The following is a 9,779-nucleotide window of genomic DNA, read 5'->3' on the forward strand; positions in this document are numbered from 1 at the left end:
GTACTGCTATTCCACTTTAACTGCTCTGGCTGCCTCCTGTTGCATTCTGGGATTTGGTGTTTGAGGAGGGACATTCAGAGTTCTCAACCAGAGAGCTCTTAGGCCTCACTGAACTACAAGCCTCAGAATAACTGTTCAATAATTTAATTTTTTTCTCTTCAAAATAACATTTTTCCTCAATCCTGCCCCCCATGTGTGACACACTTGTTTTTATACCATACTCTTTATTACCTTTGTACCACAATTCTAAGCCTCTGGCTCTTTTTCTCTAGATCAAATGTCAAAATTTGTTGTTAACCACTCAATGCTCACTTATGGCAATGCTGTGGATGAAATATCTCCAAGACTCCCTATCCTCCACCGCTCTGTTAGGTCCTGCAAATTTATACCCATGACCTCCCTAATAGAGTCTATCCATCTAGTATGCAGTCTTCCTCTCTTTCTACATCCCTCCATCTTTCCTAGCACTATCATCTTTTCTCATGATGTGGCCAAAGTAGAATGGCCTCAACTTGATCATCTTGGCTTCCCGAGAGAGTTCAGGCTTGATCTGCTGAAGGACCCATTTGTTTATCTTGTGATAGTATGCAGCCTTGTCTGACCCCTTTGCTAATTGGGTACTATATTTTTTCTCCATATTCTGTTCTAACAGTTGTCTCTTATCCTAAATACAGATTTCTCATCAGGACTATCAGCTGTGGTGACATTCCCATGTTTCTGAGAGCAATCCATAGCTTTTAATGATCTATGCAGTCAAAGGCTTTGCTGTAAAAAAACACAAGATTTTCTTTTTGAATTCCTTGGTGTGATTCATTAGCCTTTATATGTTTGCAGTGTGGGTCTTAGTGTCTTTTCCCTTCCTGACCCCCGCTTGCTCTTCTGGTATTTCTCTCTCCGTGTAGGATTGGAGTCTATGTTGCACAATTTTGAGCATAATTTTGCTTGTGTGGAAAATTAATGCTATGGTCATACAGTTACTGCAGCCTTTTGTGTCTCCTTTTTTGTGGACGGAGATCACTTCCAATCTGTTGGCCACCATTTTGTTTTCCATATTTGTTGACATATATTCGCAAACTTTACAGTTGATTCTCTCTGTGTGGATTATAGCAGTTGAACCGGAATATCATATATTCCTGGTGATTTATTTTTTCTCAATGTCTCTTATTGTAGCTTCCATCTCACTTTTAAAATTTGGAGTTCATCTTTATGTTATTCTTCATTCCATGTGTCTTTCATTTTTTCATCTCTTTTATATAACTCTTCTATGTATTGCATCCAACTTTTTTTTTTCTTCCCGGTCTTGTAGTATGTTATTTTTAATGTCAAAATAATACACTTTAAGCTGACTGGATTTTCTTTTTATGGATAGGAATCAGTGCATTTCAAATGGGAACTAAGGTTCAAAACACATGTGCAGCAGATAAGAAAGTGAAAGGAGGCCTCGGAGGTGCTCCTGAGGGGCACAAGGCTCACTCTGCAGTGCTCTTGTTCTTTTTGTTGTACACCTGGCTCAATGCTAGGGAATCTTGAGAACTGTAGTTTTGTGAGACACTGAGCTTTCTCTGTCAGAAAGAGGCCTGGTGCCACTAAAAACTCCAGTTCCCAGGATTCCCTATGTTAGGAAGGATCGAATTAGGGGAATTTAATTAGCTCAAATAGAGGTGTGTCCTAACAACGTACGCACGGAATCGTGTCCCTATGTGTATACCAGAGGTCATCTAGTCCAGCCCCAAGAAACAGAGACTCCAATGCCAATGAGTTTCAATAAAAATATAAAATGTTTATTAAAGCCACACAACAAAGGGGATCACACACGCACACACACATTCAATGCTAAAGCAAGGGAGGGGGAGAGTCTGGGAGTAAAGGAGAAAGGATAGAGGCACCATTGGGATATTTACCTTAGGAGTCTTCTCCAAAGCGACGGATGTGAGGGATGGTGGATGGTGAGACACGGCCGCGAGAACGGGGAAAGAAAGTGGCAGCCGCGGTGGCTAGGAGCTGAGTTCCGGCAGGCAAAGCTAACTAGAGGCCCGGTGACAGTGAGCTTGGCTTTGCTCAAGTGATTTCATTAGAGCAAATTGCTCAGGGAACGCAAGCTTGGAGCAGGTTGCTTCTACAAGTGAGGAACTCAGGCTCAGAACTGAATCTACAAGCCCACTGGAGGGCTGGAAGAGGGGTCCTTTTATACCCCTGAACATAACCTCAGGCTATGGCAGCCTGGCAAACAAAGGCTTTGATGGCTATCTTTTGTCTAAGCTGAAACTTACACAATGGATACACAAAGAAGAGGTCTGGCACTTTTCAGGGGAGGACAAATATCTAGATGGCCGAGCTGTTAAGTTAATCACTCATTCACTGAGAAGGAGGCTACCTCTATTGTCCTCTCTTCTTTGGGTAGCTTGCAAAACTTGTAGGGCAACTCCCAAAACTGCTTGCTTAAGGTTTTACAATGTACCTTTTTTCCTGTGGCCAAGCCTAGCAAGCTTGCTGGCTACGTGGTCAGCTCGCCTTTGGGATAATGGCAGCTTGCGATGGGGTCAGTCAGGGGTCATGATTTTTGATCGAATGGCACCCAAAATTTATATAAAACCAAACTCGGTAACACCTAGCACTGAGCCAGAACAGTTACAGCCGTCTCAAATTGGATTATTTCTGCATTGAGCAGTGCTAGCCTAACTTGTCAAGATAGCAGAAGAACTAATTTTTGCACTGATTTCTTTGAAGCTATAATTATAAGTAATTGTCTTCTCATAACCCCATTCTCTGCTATTTTAACCGTAGGTTTTGCCAAGTGTGTTAGAGTGCCTTTAGTTATCAAGTGGAAAATAACTATCATCTGCTTGATTTGCATCAGGAGTACTCAGGCTTGTGGGCTCCATTTAGGTTTTTGTACTTGATTAATTGAATGAAAGATGGTGCAAAAAACAAAGACTCAGATAATATGTTGACTGAATGCCTCCCACAGTCTTTCCACACAAAAACCTCTTCTTGATTACCTCGCATGTTCTTTGTTTTCTCATAACTTGAAGCAATTGGATAGATTCATAAGACTGAAACTTTTTTTGTTACTTTAGGAACATAAAATATATTCTTTACATAATATGACACAACTATACAATTTTGTTTGACATAACAAAGAGGCGATATGATAGCCCTGTTTAAATATTTGAAAGGATGTCATGTTGAAGAGGGAGCAAGCTTGTTTTCTGCTGCTCCAGAGAACAGGACCCGGAGCAATGGATGCAAACTACAGGAAAAGAGATTCCATCTGAACATTAGGAGGAACTTCCTGACAGTAAGGGCTGTTCGACAGTGGAATGCACTCCCTCGGAGGGTGATAGAGTCTCCTTCCTTGGAGGTCTTTAAACAGAGGCTGAATGGCCATCTGTCAGGGATGCTTTGATTTGGATTTCCTGCATGGCAGGGGGTTGGACTGGATGGCCCTAGTGGTCTCTTCCAACTCTACGATTCTATGATTCTATGATAACATTGTCATGTTTGGTATCAAAATGCAGTTTAGTCAGACAAATTGAATTCCCTTTTAATTGTTATTGTTGTTGTTAGAAATTGTTCCCCAGGTGGTGATTTCCAGGAATGCTTCTCAAGTGTTCCCGAAAATCACTCCCTCTGGGACGCATCTGGAACGGGATGGGGATATGAGGCGGCGGTGGCAGCAATCTCGCTGTGCAATAAAATGCATTCCCTGCCACCTTCCATCCCCAGAACATTCTGTTTGGGGACGCTGCAGGCCCGTTCCAGGGCCAATGCGGTAAAGCTCAGAGACTGTCCCGTTTAATCCTCTGTTGTCCTACTTTTTCAACTGCTTTTAAAACTCCTCATTTCTCTCTCTTCTTGCTTTCCCTCTTTGGCCTCAGCTTACTTCAGTTGTTGCAAACTGACTTCAAAGTGGAAATGTAATTTGCACTCACTTAACAAAACCAGAGGGAGAAGAGAGGAGAGGCCTGAATCTTGATCTTCCCAGTAGGCTCAAGTACAAGCAAACTGTTGCAGCCTGTCCTTGCTTGTGCATTCTTACTCATAACTTTTATTGTCTTGATGTTGCTTGGCCACATGGTGTCCCAGTTTTCAGCTATGAAATGTTGGAGAGTGTCAGGTGGTGGTGATGGGAGTGATGTTTCTTTTCTTTTGATTCGCTGACTGTTAGATTTATTTTGTTCTATTTTATTTTATTTCAATTTTATGCCAACTTTCTCCCAGAAAGGGAGCCAAGGCAGCTCACAAGACAAAACACATTTTTAAAACTTTACTACATGGCTCAGGTCCACACTGTTTGGCAGACTGTTTCTCTTGGTATGAACCGGCCCAGACTCTAAGATCCTCTGGAGAAGCCCTTCTCTCCATCACAACACCTTCACAAACACGGTTGGTGGGGACATGAGAGAGGGCCTTCTCAGTGGCTGCCCTTAGACTCTGGAACTCCCTGCCCAGGGAGATCAGAAGGGCTCCCTCCTTGATGGCCTTCCGCCGGCAGGTGAAGACCTACCTGTTCACACAGGCATTTAGGGATTTACTATAAGAACAGGCTGGGATGTTTGATGTTGGACCAGTTTAAAAATTCTTTTCAATGTACTTTTTATTTTATTGTACTATTTTTATTTTTATTTTTAAATACTGTGAAGCCGCTCTGAGTCCCAGTCCTAGAAAAAGAGTGGGATACAAATAAATAAATAAAAATGTAAAAACAATTAAAATAATCTAATTAAAACAGTATAAAATTAACATAAAAACACTGAAGTTATGCCATTCTCTCTTCAGCCCTAAAGGGTTGTTCTTAAAAAGGAAAAGAAAGAAAAACGAAATAAAAAAGCAGCCTAATAAGACTATGAGTTAGTCTCCCGACAGGACAGCAAGCAACACCAATGGGCTATTCCTCCAACACTGCACTGAGTAATGTTAATGAATTACTTTTGAGAAGTAACTGCATAGCACAGATGGCTGAAGCATAAGTAAAGGAGGCCATAGAAGGTGAAATAAATTTAGCCAGGAAGAGGGGAGGGTGAAAAGGATTGGAGTTAAAAAAGAAACATTGAGTGCTGCTAGGGGAAAAAAACCTGTCAACATGAAAGAATTATCAGTGCTCTCCACAGAGGGGACAAAGATGAGATGGCTGAACAACTGGCAGACTCCATGTAGACAGACTGTGCTGTTTGACCTCTGCTGAATAAGGATACAATGGCAAAGAACAGAACACAGCTGGAGCCAAATAAGAGGTCAAGAGCGGTTGCATTCTCTTATCTGAATTAGGCAATCACTTGGCACTATTGAGTATCTCTCCTGTGGCTAATTCTAGGAACGGATAACCCCATTTAAAAAAGGGGGGTGTTGAGAATGAAATTTTTAAAAATGTGAGTACATTGAAATTATTTTGCTGCATTTTCATATAAAATGAAGTTGCTTGGCCTCCTGACCTACTATCCCTTTTGTTTATGTATTGTTGTTTTTGGTGCTTGGACTAATAGGATTATAATGTTTTTTGGTCTTTTTTAAAAATTAAACCTTAAGGCATCTTTTTCCCATTTTGGGGCTAAGGCTGACTGGCTTCTGGGAGCAAGTGTGAAGCAGGGAGGACATACCTCAGTTTACCCTTCCATGCAACGTCTTGCTGGTGGCACTAAGCAATGTGGGCTCAAAGAAGTGCTTTGGTGCCATTCCAGAGTGACACCAAGGATGCTATCACACGTGGCAAAATTGGAAGTTTAAAGTGGGGCCAATGCAGGGTCATCCAGGGTTTAGGGATAAATTCGCAGCTGCTTTTCACATGACATGCATGCAATCAGAAGAGAATCCGGGGTGAATGTGAGGTCAATCACCAGCCAGCTCCATCAGGCCTTGCCTGAAAGAAGAAGACTCTCCCTTTATCCACCATCATCTAAAGGAAGATTGGGGCAGGCCAGCTCCATCGAGCCTAACCAGAGTAAGAAGAAGGCTCTCCTTCCAGTCCATCTGCCTTGGTGTGGGCCTCAGAGGGAGAGAAGATCTGCTGGACTTTTCCCCTTCCCCATTGCCATTCCCTTCTCCTTTTGTGTCTTGTCTCTTTAGATTGTAAGCCTGAGGACAGGGAAATGTCTACTTAACAATTTGTGAGCTGCTCTGATAGCCTTTTGGCTGAAGAGTGGGGTATAAATAAATTATTATTATTATTAATCGGGAAATAAGTAAATTTGCAAAACTACCAGATTTATGTGTCTGTTTCGCTTGTGAATTGACTCCCTTTGCGTCATTTTGTGTCATGCCAGCCATGTGGAAAGCAAGCCTCAGATGACTTCATTTCCCAGGGTGCCTTGCTGTGCCAAAGAGGGAGAATGCTCTGGTTCCTTAAAGGGATACACAACGCTCCCCTCTTTAGGCTCCCTGGCTGCTTTTCCTCCTCTAATTAAGGGCACAGCTGCTGGGAGAAGGCAGAGGGAGGAAGCTTTGGAAGTCCTTCTAGACAGTAGGGAGAAATGGAGGACATGCCATGGAAAAGGAGGGCATCGAGGAGGATCAGCCCTCTGTGGAATCAGGCAGGCCCCCTCTTTTCTCATTCTCTCTCTCTCTCTCTTGTGTGTGTGTGTATGTGTCTGTCTCTCTCTCTCTTGTGTGTGTGTATGTGTCTGTCTGTCTGTCTTTGTGGTTTCACGGAGTTTGCAAATGGCAGCCTCATTCTGCCTCCATCTGACACAGTTTCTGGGGCTTTTGGGACAAAGAGGATCCCCTCTGGTTTCCCCTCCCCTTCCTGGAGCATGTGTGTGTGTGTGTGTGTGTGTGTGTGTGTGTGTGTGTGCGCGCACTTGTGGAATTGACAGTTTTGAACATGCACAGAAAAAGTATTTCTAAGCGAACAATGGGGATTTCTTTGTCTCCTTTTGATACCCAAATTTGAATCTGACCCTAACTAATGTGCCTTTAACCCCTTGTTGTGCTCTTGTGTGTGATAACCATTAGCAAATGGGCTTGTGTTTCTGGGATGCCACCACTTTAACCATTTTTGAGATGGACGCGCATAGTTCCCCATGTGATAATGTCCCAAGTGGCTGCCAACAATCGGCTTTGGATTCTGGGGTTCCTGTTCACTTGCTTGTCTACACTATGCACTAAGCTGCTGTTGCTGCTAACTAATAGAAGTGCAGAAGGAGTGCTTTTTCTTGTGGCTGGAATCAAACTCAAACTCTTGTTACCTTGGGATTTACCTGTTTGCCTTGGTGTGAAGCAGGTTTTGTCTTGAGCTTTTTTATTCTTCCCCCCTTAAGTTATGGACAAATTGCTGCAATATGGGAATGCTTCTGTTCAAGGTTACAGCAAGCCAAATATGACACTATTTCCAGGATAAATCACCCTTTCCAAGGGCCACTCAACTCTCACTTTCCATGTTTGACCCTTCAACAGTCAGCCAATATAATGCTTCATACCTACTCAGCAACCTAAGTCATTAATGGACTCTGGGGGATTCCCCATCATCTTATGCATTTTGCTCATAAATGAAGTCCCTCGTTGTTTAGTGGAGTATACTGCCTTGCAATTGAGAGAGCGATTGCACCTTTTCAGTGCAATGGATTTTTACAGTCAGTTCTTCCTTTTCTTCTTTTCCTTTCCCCAGGGCTGCAGGCTCTGGGGCTGCACTCCTTGTTCAAAGTGTGGTCTGAGTAAATGGAGGATTGGGTTATCTGTATAGGGGAGGGGGTAATGACTATCACATTCAACCCTTGCTAACAGTAAACCATGAAGGATGCCAAGAATTCCAGTCCTATATCTGGAGGGTCACATATTTTCTAGCTCTGAGGTAGACATGTGGGAATACAAACTAAGGAATAGGATGCATAAATGGAAGATGAAAGTGATTGTAATGGCTGGCCAGACATCTTGAACCCCACTCCAGCACTAAATTAAGTATGACAGTATCTGATTTTTCTGAAGCAAGATTTCTGTATATACTCATGTGTAAGTCCAAACATTTTAGTCAAAACATCAACCTGAAAAACCTGGGTCAGCTTATCCATGGGTCAGTGTAAGTACTGTACTGTACTTTATAACCATACGTCTGGAATGTTCTTTGTATTTATTGCTGAGAACTCAATACCTTGATCCTCTTATTGCCCAAAACTGACATTTTTGCTAGCCGGATCTGACTACAGTCGTCCCTCCCCATTAGCAGACTTGGGATCCACAGTCTTGATTACTCACAGCTTGCAAGAGGGAGGAAACAGACTGGCACTTGTGCTCACACAGTGCACGGCCATTGAAATAAATGGGACCCCAACATCAGCATTTTTTCTGATTCATGGGAGGGTCTGGAAAAGATCCCCCACAAATTGGAAGAGACTAGTGTGTTATGTGTCTTATTGAGCAGCTAAGTAAGGGGCTCTACAGATCGGCAAAAAGGGGCGATGAGAAGCAAGCCGCAGCAACCACACGCCATGGCCTGCACAAAGTGATGGTCTGCACTGCCACCATGTTAAGATAGCTTTGATGAGGAATTTTAATCTGATGGGTGATAAAATATAAGGTTAGAACTATTCTGAATATAATGCATTTTGTATATAATCCATTTTGCTTGTTTATATCCTTAGCTTGATTGTATTATTCAGTCTGTGTATGAGTTTATGCTGTTTTGTTGTTTTATGGATTTTTATGGTCCTTGCAAAGTCTGATTAATGCAGAATAAAATTCTTCTTCTACTAATACTGTACTTTAACTCTTATCAAAAAGGAAGCATCCCCTTCTCTGAGTGAAAGACCTTAATCTGTCCCAGGAGCACCTAAAAGAAGCACTGACACACACCCCTTCTACTCTCTCCTTTGTACATGCCCATAAAATTTAGCCTTGACTTATCCATGGATCATATCAAAATCCATAATTTGGCAGCAAAGCGTGCCCAAGACATGAACTTGACTTATACATTAGTATATACAGTGTAGTGGTTTGGTGTTAGAATATGACTCTGGAGACCAGGATTCAATTCCCATCTTGGCCATGAAACCCACTGGGTGTCCTTGGGGAAGTCACACTCTCTCAGCCTCAGGGGAAGGCGATTGCAAACCCCCTTGGCAACAAATCCTGCCAAGAAAACTCTACGATAGAGTCATCATAAGTCAGAAATTACTTGAAGGCACACAGCAACAACAATATATAGTACACACAGTTTTTCATCTTAATTGTATTGTCCTGTTTAAGTCATTTTGAGATTTATTTAGATAGATAGACAAATATATATTATGGTCACAGACCAAGATAATACAGAGTACAAAATACTAGATACAATAGCAAACCTCATAAAAGAAGTAAAATACATATAAATATTCCTATAAAAATAAATAAAATACAGATACAGATACAGACAATAATCTGTCAAAGGACTGGATCCAGCTAATTCTTACAGAGCCCAACTAGAAGTTTAATTTCTAATCCATTGTGTTAGTTATCACCCGTCAGATTTTAATTGCTGTTGCACAAAATTTTGCTACTGATCTCGAGAATTTTGATTGTATAAGTTCTAATGGAGCAGAATTTGAGAAAGGGCCTAGCTGGGCACCATAAAAGAGGTCTGCTACTGTCTTTGCTTCAAATAGTTTGAGAACTGCTGGTATATAATGTCCTCCCTTTGCCCTGTAAAAGTTTTGAATAGTTAATGAGCTCCTCTGAGTATTTGCCCCTGAGCTTTCCTACTTCCAGTGGAATGGAAAACTACACCTAAATATTTGAAGCAAGTAGCCTGCTCAATCTTGTGTCAAGATGTAAAATTTCCAGAAACTTTGAAGCCATGGAAATAAAGTTTTTTC

This window comes from Sceloporus undulatus, chromosome 2 (genome assembly GCF_019175285.1).
Source record: "Sceloporus undulatus isolate JIND9_A2432 ecotype Alabama chromosome 2, SceUnd_v1.1, whole genome shotgun sequence".
In the NCBI taxonomy this organism is placed as follows: domain Eukaryota; kingdom Metazoa; phylum Chordata; class Lepidosauria; order Squamata; family Phrynosomatidae; genus Sceloporus; species Sceloporus undulatus.